The sequence below is a fragment of the Drosophila subpulchrella genome, unplaced genomic scaffold (genome assembly GCF_014743375.2).
Source record: "Drosophila subpulchrella strain 33 F10 #4 breed RU33 unplaced genomic scaffold, RU_Dsub_v1.1 Primary Assembly Seq45, whole genome shotgun sequence".
In the NCBI taxonomy this organism is placed as follows: Eukaryota; Metazoa; Arthropoda; class Insecta; order Diptera; family Drosophilidae; genus Drosophila; species Drosophila subpulchrella.
Window position 1 is genome coordinate 1080185 of NW_023665660.1, and position 15673 is coordinate 1095857.

Genomic DNA, 15673 nt, shown 5'->3' on the forward strand with positions numbered 1-15673 from the left:
CAGCAGACAATTAATTCGACGTACTGCAGAAGTACACACACAACTCCATTCGAACTTCTTGTAGGCATCAAGATGCGCACTAAAACAGACGTCCAGTTGAAAGAAATGATTGAGCAAGAGTTGATACAAATGTTTCAGGACAATAGAGACGAGATCCGCAAAGCTGCAAAGCAACAGATCCTGGCTATGCAGAATGAAAACAAGCACTCATACAACCTCAGACGTAGACCAGCAGCAACATACAAAGTTGGCGATATTGTCGCTATCAAACGCACGCAACTTGGTGGTGGACTTAAGTTAAAGCCTAAGTACTTGGGTCCCTGCCGCGTTACAAAAGTCAAGCCGAAGGACACTTACGATGTTGTAAAAGAATACTAACTACGGACGGACCAAGATACACAACCTCTTGCGCTGAGTATATGAAGCCATGGATGAAAATATCTTCCGAGGACGACGAGGATACATTCGTGACGAATGTTTAGAAGGATGGCCGAGTTGTGGGAATAGGTCTGGCATCCTTGTTAGCTGAACCCACCACAGATGAACAGCACTACTAATGATGGGCCAGGTGAAAAAGGAAGTCTTTGACGAGCACTCAGAACGAGAGAGACGAAGAAGAAAGACGTGAAATATCTACGAAGTAAAAGAACGACGCGAGTAATAATCTAAAACGCTGTTAAAATCCCTATTCAATACTTAAAACTATATTCAGAACTACTTATCACTATTCCTTTTAAATAAAACTATAAACATATTATAATAAAATCACAATCAGTGGGACTTTTCATTTAAAACAGAATAACCAATCCCACAAATATGGGGGCTCAACCTACGTGAAAAGTGAAAAGTAAAACGACGAAAAGTGTGCTTAAGAAAAGATTTAAAACGACGAAAACTGTGGAAAACGAGGAAAAACTTAAAAAACGACGTACGACGAGTGTGTGAAAACGACGCTACAACCACCACTGTGATCTGCCATATACATATATAACGACGCGTATGTGTATATAAACGACGGGTAAAGAACGTGAGTGAAAACGACGAATACGAGTGTAAGGAAAAACAACGAGTACGAGCGAATATTTACAAAAACTATTTCTGCAAACATGTCCAATCTATCTGATTTTGAGTCGGTTTTTCAGGCACTGAAATCTGAAAAAAAGAAGAATGTCGACCTGCTGCATAAGTTTGTCTACGAAAATCAAGGCGATCGGCATAACCGAAAGCGACTACGAGGTTTCGACTTTTCGGAATCTGATGGACTCTTCAACCAGAAAGTGTCTTACGTTGCGCAAAATTTATCAAGCAGCGACCTTGCCATAATTTGCAACATTTTGGGGTTGCAACACGACAAAAGTGATCTCATGCTTCACATTTTCCGAAATTTGCGCGCAGGAAAACTGCTGGAAGATGCAGATGAAGAGGACTCCGAAGATGATGAAATAGACGAACGAGAAGAGAATGATGAAGATAACGACGAGAAAAGTTCTAACGGTGACGACGACGAGTTTCGCTCTGTGCGAAGCAACGCAGAGAAGCAGAAGAAACTGAAAAACGCACGGGCTGGCACAGGGGCGTCCAACAATAACGATTCCGCCTCTGTACGAAATTTCGCTGTGAATTCGCCGCGTTTTTCTGTAAACTTCCGCGATGTAGAAGACTCTATTCGACCGTTCAGTGGAGATGACACCCTTGCAGTTGAGGTGTGGATTTCCGATTTCGAGGACATGGCTTCCATTATGTATTGGGATGACCTGCAAAAACTCATCTTCGCGAAACGTTCTCTAAAAGGTCTCGCTAAAGTCTTTATTATGAGTGAGCGTGGTATCAAAAATTGGCAAATGTTAAAAAACGCGTTGATCAAAGAGTTCAAGGCCGAAGTAAATAGCGCTCAATTGCATAAGTTGCTATCCGAAATGAAAATCAAAAACAATGAAAGTGTTCAAGAATATCTTCTCAAAATGAAAGAAATTGCTTCTCGTGGCAGTGTAGACAACTGTGCACTCATGCAATATGTGATCGATGGCATCAATGACTTAAGTGTAAACAAATCGATTTTGTACAATGCCAAAGACTTGAAGGAGTTCAAGGAAAAATTGAAGTGCTACTAGAAAATTCGCGAAAAATCCGGAAAGCCTAAAATTTACGAAGACAAGTCGAAGTACCCGATAGGTAAAGAAGGTCATAAGGAAGTGTCAATGCAAAGAAAGGTACATTGCTTCAACTGTGGTGCCGGTGGCCATACATCAAATCAGTGCCCCAATCGAAACAGTGGTCGAAAGTGCTTTAACTGCAACAATTTTGGACACATATCGAAAGACTGCCCCACAGGCAAGACAGAAACGGTTGAAACTCCGAAAAATACGCGCAAAGTATCCGATGATAAGCTTTCGATGTGTAAAGACATTTATATGAAGAGCAACAAGTACACAGCCCTTATTGATACAGGCAGCAAACACAACATTGTAAGTGAAACAACGTACGTAAGCTTGAACAAGCCAAAACTAAGTGCTGTGAACATTTTTCTTGTCGGTTTCGGGAACAACAACCGGGTAAAACCATTCGGTTCTTTTAAAGAAGGATTCGAAGTTGACGATCAAGTGTTTGAAGAACACTTTCTTGTTGTCTCATCTGACTTTCTAGACGTGCAAGTTGTGTTAGGTGCCGAATTTTGTAACAACGCTGAAATAACAATTAATCGTGACGGAATAAAAATACAAAGCCAAGAAAAGCATGCCGAAACTGAATTAGGTGCTCTAATGAAAATCAACGTTGAAAATGCCGAAAATGTAAACATAAACATTGACGAGAGAGCAACAACTGAGGCAAAACGCGAAGTTTACGATCTAAATAAGAACTATAAGCCGACAAGTACAAAAACAACAAACGTTTCAATGCGTATCGTTTTAAGGGACGACACTCCCGTACATTCGCGCCCGCGTAGATTCGCGTTTTCCGAGCGGTGTATTATAGACGATCAAATCGAACAAATGCTCAAGGACGGAATCATCGAGCATTCTGAGTCCGAGTACAGCAGTCCGGTCGTCCTGGTAAAGAAACGCGATAACACACCTCGACTCTGCATTGACTATAGGAGGATTAACAAGGTAATAGTACGAGATATGTTTCCCCTTCCCTTGATCGAAGACCAATTAGACCGTCTGCAAGATGCCCATGTATTCAGCACGCTGGACCTCAAAAACGGAGTTTTTTACGTTAATGTCGATGAAGAAAGCCGCAAGTTCAAATCCTTTGTAACTCACAATGTCCAGTACCAGTTCCTGAAAGTCCCTTTTGGCCTCACGAATTCTCCAGGCGTATTTCAAAGACACGTTAACGCCATTTTCCGAGACTTGACCCGATCTGGTATTGAGATTCCCTACGTCGACGATATCATTGTCCCAGCTGCAGACGAAGGCGAAGCAGTAGCCAATCTCAAGACAGTCGTCAAGCGATGTGAGGAGTACGGTTTAGTTATCAACCTGAAGAAATGCTGCTTCCTAAAAAAGAAAATCGAGTTTCTAGGCCATTGTATTGAAAATCAATCGATCAGCATCTCAGACGACAAGACGAAAGCTGTGACGAAGTTTCCTCTCCCGACAAACCAGAAGCAATTACAAAGCTTTCTGGGTCTGGTTGGATATTTTCGCAAATTCATCCTGAGCTTTTCGATCATCGCCAAACCTTTGACCGATCTTATGAAGCATGACACCAAGTTTTGTTTTTCTGGCAGAGAGATTGACGCTTTTAACAAGCTTAAGAGTTTGATTACCCAAAAACCTGTGCTCAAAATTTTTCATCCACAGCACGAAACAGAACTTCATACAGATGCTTCGATTGACGGATTTGGGGCAGTTTTACTCCAAAAATCTCCTAAGGATAACCAAGTTCATCCTGTGTATTACATGAGTAAGAAAACTACAGACGCAGAAAGAAAGTTTTCTAGCTACGAGTTGGAGATCCTTGCAGTGGTAGAAGCTATTAGAAAGTTCCGAGTATACCTGTTGGGTATGCACTTCAAGCTGATCAGCGATTGCAATGCTTTCACGAAGACGATTGAGAAAAGAGAAGTCTGCACCAGAGTCGCACGTTGGAACCTCGAACTTCAGGAGTTTGACTTTGAAGTCGAACACAGATCAGGCACACGCATACGCCATGCTGATGCTCCAAGCCGTTACCCTGTAATGATGATCTCCGACGAAAGTTTGCACAGCAAATTGAAGTCTGTTCAATCGCAAGACGATGAATTAAAAGCCATAATTGACATCCTTGCTGAAAAATCTATCCATAACAATTTCTTTTTACGATCTGGATTGCTGTACAAATTGGTGAACGACGACGAGCTTATAGTTGTACCACCGATCCTTCAACGGGAAATCATTCGGCAGGCTCATGAAAAAGGAAATTTTTCTGTAAAGAAAACCAAGGAGATCATCGGAAAGAAATATTACATTCCGAAACTTGAAGACAAGATCCAAAGACAGATCAAATGCTGCATTCCGTGTATCGTATCCAACCGCAAACTTGGGAAAAAAGAAGGAGAGTTGCACCCATTGCCCAAGGAAGCGGAGCCTTTTCAAACATTCCACATTGATTTTTTGGGACCTCTCGAATCAACCCACAAGGCGTACAAGCACATTCTTGCTGTCATTGACGTATTCACCAAATCTTGTTGGCTATATCCTACGAAATCAACGTCCTCTAAGGACGTCATCACTAGACTAGAGGCTCAGAGCGCAATATTTGGAAATCCTGCTCAAATAATATCCGATCGAGGCACAGCGTTCACTTCAGACGAGTTCAAGAAGTATTGCGAGAACGAGGGAATTGAACTTCACGCAGTAACAACTGGAGTTCCGAGAGCAAACGGTCAAGTCGAACGCCTCAACGCCACAATTGTATCTGTACTGTCCAAACTGTCTTTAGATGATCCCAGCAAGTGGTATAAGTTCGTAAACCAGGTGCAGCAGACAATTAATTCGACGTACTGCAGAAGTACACACACAACTCCATTCGAACTTCTTGTAGGCATCAAGATGCGCACTAAAACAGACGTCCAGTTGAAAGAAATGATTGAGCAAGAGTTGATACAAATGTTTCAGGACAATAGAGACGAGATCCGCAAAGCTGCAAAGCAACAGATCCTGGCTATGCAGAATGAAAACAAGCACTCATACAACCTCAGACGTAGACCAGCAGCAACATACAAAGTTGGCGATATTGTCGCTATCAAACGCACGCAACTTGGTGGTGGACTTAAGTTAAAGCCTAAGTACTTGGGTCCCTACCGCGTTACAAAAGTCAAGCCGAAGGACACTTACGATGTTGTAAAAGAATACTAACTACGGACGGACCAAGATACACAACCTCTTGCGCTGGCTTCATACATGGATGAAAATATCTTCCGAGGACGACGAGGATACATTCGTGACGAATGTTTAGAAGGATGGCCGAGTTGTGGGAATAGGTCTGGCATCCTTGTTAGCTGAACCCACCACAGATGAACAGCACTATTAATGATGGGCGAGGTGAAAAAGGAAGTCTTTGACGAGCATTCAGAACGAGAGAGACGAAGAAGAAAGACGTGAAATATCTACGAAGTAAAAGAACGACGCGAGTAATAATCTAAAACGCTGTTAAAATCCCTATTCAATACCTAAAACTATATTCAGAACTACTTATCACTATTCCTTTTAAATAAAACTATAAACATATTATAATAAAATCACAATCAGTGGGACTTTTCATTTAAAACAGAATAACCAATCCCACACTAATTTTCTTTAACAGAAGAAAACACCATTCTTCCATTAAAGGAATTTATATTAAATAAAATACTTTGATGAAAAGTCTCAAATCAGATCCGAATCTGAAATGGGAAATCAAAGCGAATTTTTGTTTGGGATATACATATCCTGAACACGCCGTCGTTGAAAAATCCGACAAAAATAAAAGTTTGGTAATTAAAAATCCTGAACGTGCCGTCGTTAAAGAATCCGACAAAAATAAAAGTTTGGAATTTAAAAATTCTGAGCACGCCGTCGTTGAATTATCTGACAATCAAAAAATAAACAACATAAAAATATCATCTGCAGATCGAAGAAAAGATTTGGAGAACGAAATATTAAATATTATATTATATATAATAGTATATCAAACAAAAACACCTCTTAACGAGGTAAAAAGTAGTGGCGAACGCGCTCTTATCAAAAATTTCTGATATCAACAATTGTGACGAAAAATGATATTACATTCGATAAAATAAATAAACTATATTAAATTTATGATTTCGGCCCGCAACAGTAAAAATTTATTTACCTACACGTAAATTTTCTGTTGTAACGTGCCGAATAAGCTTCATGCAGTAAAGGACCCCAAAACCATAACAGATTTTCCGTTTGAAAAAATCTAATAAGAATATTTTTCATCAAATTGGTTTTATACTTGTTTATTCCAATAAGTTTGAAATATTTCGTATACGGAGCTAAAACGAGTTGCACTTTTTATCGCTTAATATCTTCCAAACGATAATTTTTAGGGCAAAAAGTGTTACATATCAAAAGTTGAGGAATCTCAAGGGCTATATGATTTAAAATTTGAAAAGAAATCGTTAGACTCAAATTTGAGAAAATAGTCAAAAAGTGGTTTTAACTCATAACTCTAATCATCAATCAATCACTCAATCTAAGTCATAACTCTAAATCTGTTATATTCAGACAATTTTACTATATGAAGAGTATTTAGCAAATTAAATTATCTTTTCAGAGATATATAGCACGTTTCTGTAGCATTAGTTGTTTAGATACTATAAGCATTTTAAATCTGGCTTTTTTTTTTGACTTTCCGCTAAACTAGCGGGTTTTTCAAAAGTCGTAGAACAAACGTTTTCTAATTCAAGATACTTTATACACTTATAGGGTTTCCAAGACCCTAAAACTAAGATGGGGTGCATACAAACCCACAAACAAAGGGACAAACATTTTCATTTTGGGAAGAAGAAGAAAATCTTGTTTTTTAAATTACTTTTGAACGGGACATCGGATTTCAACAAATGAGGTGTCATTCGACGCGTATTCTCAGTAAAAATAAAACTAGCTAAAGAGCCGGGGGCTTTTATCCCCACCGTATCCAGCAGCTTCAATTTTCAAAATTTTTACTTTTACACTTTCACCGCATTTTCTCCCAAACAAATCTATATTTCGAAAGTCTTGGTAAGCAATCTTCTTAGTTTTTGCGATACCTTTCGATTGGTATATGACTCGTTTCGATCGGACCATAATCGCAGATTTTCAATTCTGCGGCTATATATAGTAGTTGTCTTCGCACGCTCTCTTGCGCGCTTCGCTACTACGTGTACTGCCGTCCACAGTGATTAAAAAAAACACCGTATTTGATAGGGCCATTTACAGCAAACCATACCCTTATGCTCTATCAGATTCAGATTTTGTAAATTCTGAAATAAGTCGAATGCTAAAAAAAGAAATTATAAGGCCTTATAATTCCCCTGTACTAGTGGTACCAAAAAAGGGTTTCAATGAAAACGGAACTCCAAAACTCAGACTCGTAATTGATTATAAAAAACTTAATGAATATACTATACCTGATAGATAGCCAATGCAGGACCCTTCAGTGATTTTGTCAAGTCTTGGAAAAGCCAAATACTTTTCAACAATTGACTTGGAATCTCGATTTCATCAGGTTCTCATGATTGATCCAGACATTCAGAAAACCTAATTTTCAATAATCAATGGGAAATACGAATTCCTAAGAAAGCCTTTCGGTTTGACAAACGCCCCAAGAGTATTCCAACGAGCGATGGATGATATTTTAAGAGAACAAGTGGGTAAAACATGTCATGTTTATATGGATGACATTATAATATTTTCAAAAACAATCGAACAACATTACAAAGATTTAATTGTCATAATAAAAATTTTGCTGAACGCAAATATGAAAATTTCGATTGAAAAATCAAAGTTCTTTAAATTAGAAACAAACTTTCTCGGTTACGTTGTTTCTCACAATGTGATCAAAACCGATTCCGAATAAATTTCTACAATTGTAAAATATCCGATCCCTAAAAATATTCAGGAGCTAAGAATCTCCCTAGGCCTTACAGGATATTGCAGAAAATTAGTGCAAAATTACGCAAAGATAGCTTAGCCTTTAAGAAAATATTTAGAAGGCCAAAACGGCAAAGTATCTAAAAAAGCATCACGTAAAATATTGATACAGTTTGATGATTCAGCTGTAAGAGCTTTTCACGAGCTCAAAGAAAATTTAATTGCACAAGTAGAATAAGTACAATCGGTCTATAATAAAAAATTTACCCTAACAACTGACGCGTCTGACTTAGCAATTGGTGCTGTTCTTTCTCAAGAAGGAAAACCAATAAAATTTATTTCAAAAACTCAAACCAAAACCGAACAATTATACGCAACAAATAAAAAGGAACTTTTAGCCGTAGTATGGGCATTTAAAAACCTTCAAAATTACTTATATGGGGCTAGCAACATCGAGTACTATAACGATCACCAAACTCTTTAATTCTCCATTTCTCAAAAAAATCCAATTATGAAGATGAACAAATGGTATTCCTTTATTGAAAGCTATTCATCCAAAATTATTTATAAGCCAGGAGCAACAAATGTTGTTGCGGACGCTTTATTAAGGATCCAAATTAATAACTTAAGGGAAAGTAATGAATCGGTCTCAGATCAAACTGCAGAAAATTTAGTATCAATCTAAAAAAAATATATTCCACCCAATATAACAATAGGAGTTCACTGTACTCTAGAAGATTTTTATAGAATTCAAAAACCACTTAAAGACAATTTTATAAATACATTTTTATACACAAAGACATTTGTCCAGGATGTCGAAAATAAATAATGATTTCAATAATGTACTTATTATCGCTGGTAGCTACAACCAAATCCGAAACTATGGATTACACGAACCATGATTTCCGTCTTTACAAGGATACCAAAGATGTTCTTATTTATGAATCAAACGCAGATTTATTTCATATAACTAATATAAGTCTTTATAAAGATATAATTAATCTTGAAACAGAGTTTCTAAAGAGTCAAGACAGCAATTTTCTTTGTGAAATATCCCACGATTTAAAAATTATAAAAATACTTATCTCTCAAATAATAATAATATTTAATACTAAAATTCTAAACAATGATGATATACAAGAAATTTATAAGCACGAAAATAGACCAGTAATTATAACAGACCTTTTGAATTTAAAATCGCTTTGCACCAAGATCTTATTATAATTTACATAAAATACCCTATTATTACCGATCGTTGTGACGTTTACAAAGATCCATTTGACATAATGATGGAAAATAATTAATTGATAACCACGTTGCAAAATGCAAATAAGTACTATGTAATGTCTATTTTTAAGACAGAAATATTTCATAATTATTGCACACTTCACCTAGAAGGTTCTTCTTCTAAATGGAGAAAAATCCGAGAAACAAACAAAAATGTAGATGTAATCCAAGATGGCTATTTTTGTAAATGGAGAAAATATAGTTAATAACACTCATTTAAATGACAGATTAAAAGACAGATCAAATGCTGCATTCCGTGTATCGTATCCAACCGCAAACTTGGGAAAAAAGAAGGAGAGTTGCACCCATTGCCCAAGGAAGCGGAGCCACTTCAAACATTCCACATTGATTTTTTGGGACCTCTCGAATCAACCCACAAGGCGTACAAGCACATTCTTGCTGTCATTGACGGATTCACCAAATCTTGTTGGCTATATCCTACGAAATCAACGTCCTCTAAGGACGTCATCACTAGACTAGAGGCTCAGAGCGCAATATTTGGAAATCCTGCTCAAATAATATCCGATCGAGGCACAGCGTTCACTTCAGACGAGTTCAAGAAGTATTGCGAGAACGAGGGAATTGAACTTCACGCAGTAACAACTGGAGTTCCGAGAGCAAACGGTCAAGTCGAACGCCTCAACGCCACAATTGTATCTGTACTGTCCAAACTGTCTTTAGATGATCCCAGCGAGTGGTATAAGTTCGTAAACCAGGTGCAGCAGACAATTAATTCGACGTACTGCAGAAGTACACACACAACTCCATTCGAACTTCTTGTAGGCATCAAGATGCGCACTAAAACAGACGTCCAGTTGAAAGAAATGATTGAGCAAGAGTTGATACAAATGTTTCAGGACAATAGAGACGAGATCCGCAAAGCTGCAAAGCAACAGATCCTGGCTATGCAGAATGAAAACAAGCACTCATACAACCTCAGACGTAGACCAGCAGCAACATACAAAGTTGGCGATAGTGTCGCTATCAAACGCACGCAACTTGGTGGTGGACTTAAGTTAAAGCCTAAGTACTTGGGTCCCTACCGCGTTACAAAAGTCAAGCCGAAGGACACTTACGATGTTGTAAAAGAATCGCTAACTACGGACGGACCAAGATACACAACCTCTTGCGCTGAGTATATGAAGCCATGGATGAAAATATCTTCCGAGGACGACGAGGATACATTCGGGACGAATGTTTAGAGGGATGGCCGAGTTGTGGGAATAGGTCTGGCATCCTTGTTAGCTGAACCCACCACAGATGAACAGCACTACTAATGATGGGCGAGGTGAAAAAGGAAGTCTTTGACGAGCACTCAGAACGAGAGAGACGAAGAAGAAAGACGTGAAATATCTACGAAGTAAAAGAACGACGCGAGTAATAATCTAAAACGCTGTTAAAATCCCTATTCAATACCTAAAACTATATTCAGAACTACTTATCACTATTCCTTTTAAATAAAACTATAAACATATTATAATAAAATCACAATCAGTGGGACTTTTCATTTAAAACAGAATAACCAATCCCACACTAATTTTCTTTAACAGAAGAAAACACCATTCTTCCATTAAAGGAATTTATATTAAATAAAATACTTTGATGAAAAGTCCCAAATCAGATCCGAATCTGAAATGGGAAATCAAAGCGAATTTTTGTTTGGGATATACATATCCTGAACACGCCGTCGTTGAAAAATCCGACAAAAATAAAAGTTTGGTAATTAAAAATCCTGAACGTGCCGTCGTTAAAGAATCCGACAAAAATAAAAGCTTGGAATTTAAAAATTCTGAGCACGCCGTCGTTGAATTATCTGACAATCAAAAAATAAACAACATAAAAATATCATCTGCAGATCGAAGAAAAGATTTGGAGAACGAAATATTAAATATTATATTATATATTTACATGAGTCGTTCTTCGCCCGAATAAAAAAATCAGGAGATTTTTTTATATTGGTTGGTTATTCTTTATTAGAACGTTGGAAAAAAACTAATTGTATGTTACAGAATTGGTTAGAATGAAACCTCGGTTTGCGTCTTAGAATTTACTGTTAGTGCATTAGGTGACGCAATCGCAAGTGGATGATGCGATCGCCACTTCTTTGTTTATGTTTACATAATTCGGTCTTATTAGATTTTGCGATCTTATTGGATTTTTACGTTTATGGAATTACGTCATTGTTGACATTCGGACTTAATCAATTTTCTTTGTTTGTTTGCATTGCGGGATCTCGAGCTTCTGTATCGTTTTTAATCAACGCCGAAATTGGCGATTCTGTTTATTTGTGAACGGTTTCGTTCTTTAAACTGGTGGCCGTTGAGAAATCGCAGTGCAGACACGTCACTCCCCCATCACTTAGACAAAATCGTATGGTTATTTATGTGATTTTGGGGTATAGTTGTGGTATTTTTTTGTAACTCTTGTGTTTCTATTGTTGGGTCGTCACCTTTTGTGTTATTGTATTTTATAAGTATTCTTTTAGGTATTTCCTTAAATTTATAAAGTAGGTACAGTGATACACTTAATATTAAGAGGCCCAGTGTTACAATTACAATTATTTTGTAAATCTGGTTTTCTTTATTTTGTTCAAAAAATATTTCTTTTGCTTGGATGTATGATATTGGGTCTAATTTGGTGACATTATTTCTTGTGTATATGCTTTGTGTGTAGTCAGAATTATAATTGCTTATGGATAAATCGTTAATTGCAATTGAGAAATTGTGTATTTTGATCATATTGTTTCCTTCAATTACAATTTCATTTTTAATACAATTTTGATTTAGTATAGTTTTTGACAAATTCCATGTAACTATGATATTTGGTTCGACATAATTAATTTGGGTAGTTAATAGCGTTTTTGTGAACCTGCAACTAGTATTTGTTTGATTAACAAGACCTAAAAGACATGCGTTGGTAACAGGTTTTTTTGTTTCTTTGTTATACAAACTATTTCTGTACACGTAATATTTGTTTTGGGTGTTATCTTGTAATATTTTATTATTTTCATCTGGATAAGGTAATATTTCGTATACGGGAAGTTTCTTTACTTCTCTGGGTATGTGGGATATAATTAAAATTTCGTTTGAATCTGACCTAAGCCAAGTTGAGGTTTTTATGTTCAAAAGTATCTCAGAATTAATGTTTGTCAAGTAGTCGTGTTTTAATAACTTTGGATTGAATATTCCTAATCTTGCTAACTGCATTCCCATTTCCAGGTCTTCAATGTATTCTGCGAAATGTTCTAAATTAAAAATCAATTATTCAAGTATTTTTTCGTTTTCGTTGTATTCGAGATGCTTGTTTATTATATCGATGCCTTTGTTAACTGTATCGATTATATTATTTAGTTCGTTTACCTGTACACTGTTTTGAGCTATTACATTGATTTTTTCTTCTAATTCTTCTTTATCATTATTATCTAATGTTCCAAAAAGATATTTGTAAGCTGTTCCTACAAAATTAGCTAATCCTCTTTTGTTTCTTTTAACAATTTTTAACCCATTCATTTCTCTTTGTAGTTTTTCCGTTAAATATTTAATCTGTATTATTTCCTTAAAGCCAAACGCTTGTGATAGCAAATTTTTGTAAGTTTCTTCCGATTTTGTAATATTAATTGTGAAGCAATGGTATTCAAAACTATCTGGGATGTTGATTGTGTCGGTCATAAATAATAAATAGCCATTGTATGATTTTATAGGGTTAATTTCTATAAATTGGTTGTTACCCATTGGCATCATTATTATTAACATTGATGTCAGAAAGATGAAAGTCAAAGCGCTGGGTCTTGATCTGGGTCCTCCTGCAAATATTTACTTTTATTAACTTTCTTTTGTCTCTGGAAGTTTGTTTTGTAATGTTTTATTTTTCGACTTCTGTTAGTTTCCTCAAAATGATCATTATCTATTTGTTCTATATTTCCTGTCTTTTTATAAGGATTGTGTAATTTCCCGTGAATTATGGGAGCCTTTCTAAATTTGGTATTTACCTCAAAATGTTGTCGTTTTTTATTAAGTTGTTCTATTTTAGCTTCTTTTATAATTTGGCTATTATATGCAGGGGTACCTGCATAAATAAAAATATCAGCTGGGGTTCTACCTGTTGCATTGTGTTTTATTTTATGATTGTAAGTATACAGTATTACTTCCATTTTCATAAGTTTATTTTCCGGATTGTCGCTGGTCTCGATCACACGTATTTTTTCGTTAATTGTTTTGTGTAATCTTTCTACATCTGATACTCCATTTTTACTTGTTGTTATCTGAATATTTACGTTTTCTGTGTCCAGCCAATTTTTAAGCGCTATACTCATAAAAGCACTATCCCTATCTGTTTTCAAGGTTCTGGGTTTTCCCATTGAATTGAATATTCGAAAAAGTCCTCTTTTAACTTCCATCCAGGCCTTTCCGTTTAATTCAATCGCGCTTCCAAATTTTGAGTATAAATCAATACAAGTTAGGTAATTTTGATTTTTGATCGTGTAAATATCTGCGACGTAAATTTCCCTACAAAATTCTGTTTCTGGAGTTGTTTTTAATAAAAGCGATGTTTTTCTATGTTCGGTTTTTGCTTGGTTACAAACATTACACTCATTAATTAAATTCTGAATTAAATTCTGGTAGTCGGGATAATAATAGGTTTCTTTGAAAAGCCTTACCATTTTTTCAATTCCTGGGTGCAATAGTTTTTCGTGGTTGCTAACAATAATTTCTTTAAATTCAGCGTAAGTTTTTATGTCCTGTAATTTAATTACTGCTCTTACAATTTTTGTAGTAGTGTTCATAACCTGTTTAAAAGCTTCTTGAATGATTTCAAAATCAGAGTCGTGTTCGATGTAAAGTGCACTTGACTTGGTACAAAAGTGTTTTATTAATATTTGCTTAGCTTTTTCGATGTTTAATTCATTAAACATTATTTTAATCTTGACTTTCTTAAAATAATTTTCACTTTCTTCACCTTCTGTATTGCTTCGAATCATTTTACCTGTCTTGCGAAATGATTGATTGGTTTTTCAGAAATTGTTATTAAATTTTCATTATCTTCTTCAGCGCTATGTGCTGTTGCTTTGTTACTGCCATAGTATACTTCGTTAATTTTGATTCTTGACAATGCATCGGCTACGTGATTTTGCTTTCCTTCTAAATATTTTATTTCGAAGTCATATTCTCCTAACCTTATCTTCCATCTTTGCAGTTTCATATTAGGTTCTTTGATATTGTTTAGCCAGACTAACGGCTTATGGTCACTTAATATCTCAAATCTTCTTCCGAATAAATAGGGTCTTAAGGTTTTTGTTGCCCATACTATAGCTAATAATTCTTTTTCAATTGTACTATAGTTTTCTTCATGTGCATTTAGAGTCCTACTAATGTAACTGATTGGTTTGTTATCCTGAGAAAGAACTGCTCCTAATGCAAAGTTGCTAGCATCAGTAGTTAATTGAAACCTTTTTCCAAAATCCGGACAAATCAGTATGGGATCGTTTATGATAAGTTGTTTTAATTTATTAAATGCTGCAATAAATGTATCATCTTTGAATGTCACTTTAGAACCAGCTTTTAAACATTTAGTTAAAGGTTTTGAAATGTCTGCGAAGTTTGGAATGAATTTTCTGTAATAACCGCAAAGACCAAGAAATGATTTTATTTCTTTTTGAGTTTTGGGAATTGGAAATTTATTGATTGCCTTAACCTTTTCTGGATTTGGCATTACACCGTTTGGTCCAACTATGTGTCCCAAAAATTCTGTTTCTTTTTTCAAAAATTCACATTTGTCTAGTTGTAATTTTAGATTAGCGTTTTTAAGTTTTTCGAAAACAATTTTTAATGAAGTAAGGTGTTCGTCAAGAGACGTAGAGAAAACAATTATGTCGTCCAAGTATACAAGGCAATGCTTGTTTATTAATTCACGAAGGACATTGTTCATGCATCGCTGAAAAGTTGCAGGTGCATTTTTTAATCCAAATGGCATTCGTGTGTACTCGTAGGGTCCGTACTTTGTGGAAAACGCTGTTTTGTTTATGGAATTTTGGTCCATTTCGATCTGGTGGAAACCTTTAGCCAAATCAATGGTGGTAAAATATTGACACCGTCCTAGCTTGCCTAGTATTTCGCCCATATTGGGAATGGGAAATTTATCACTAATAGTGATCTCATTTAAGCCCCTATAGTCTACTACAAGTCTTTTTGTTTACCTGAAGCATCTTCTTTTTTTGGTACTATCCACAATGGACTGCAATAAGGTGATTGGCTGTGCCTAATTATTCCTTGCTTTAACATATCCTGTATTTGAGACTTAACTTCTTTTTCAAATGAAAAAGGATA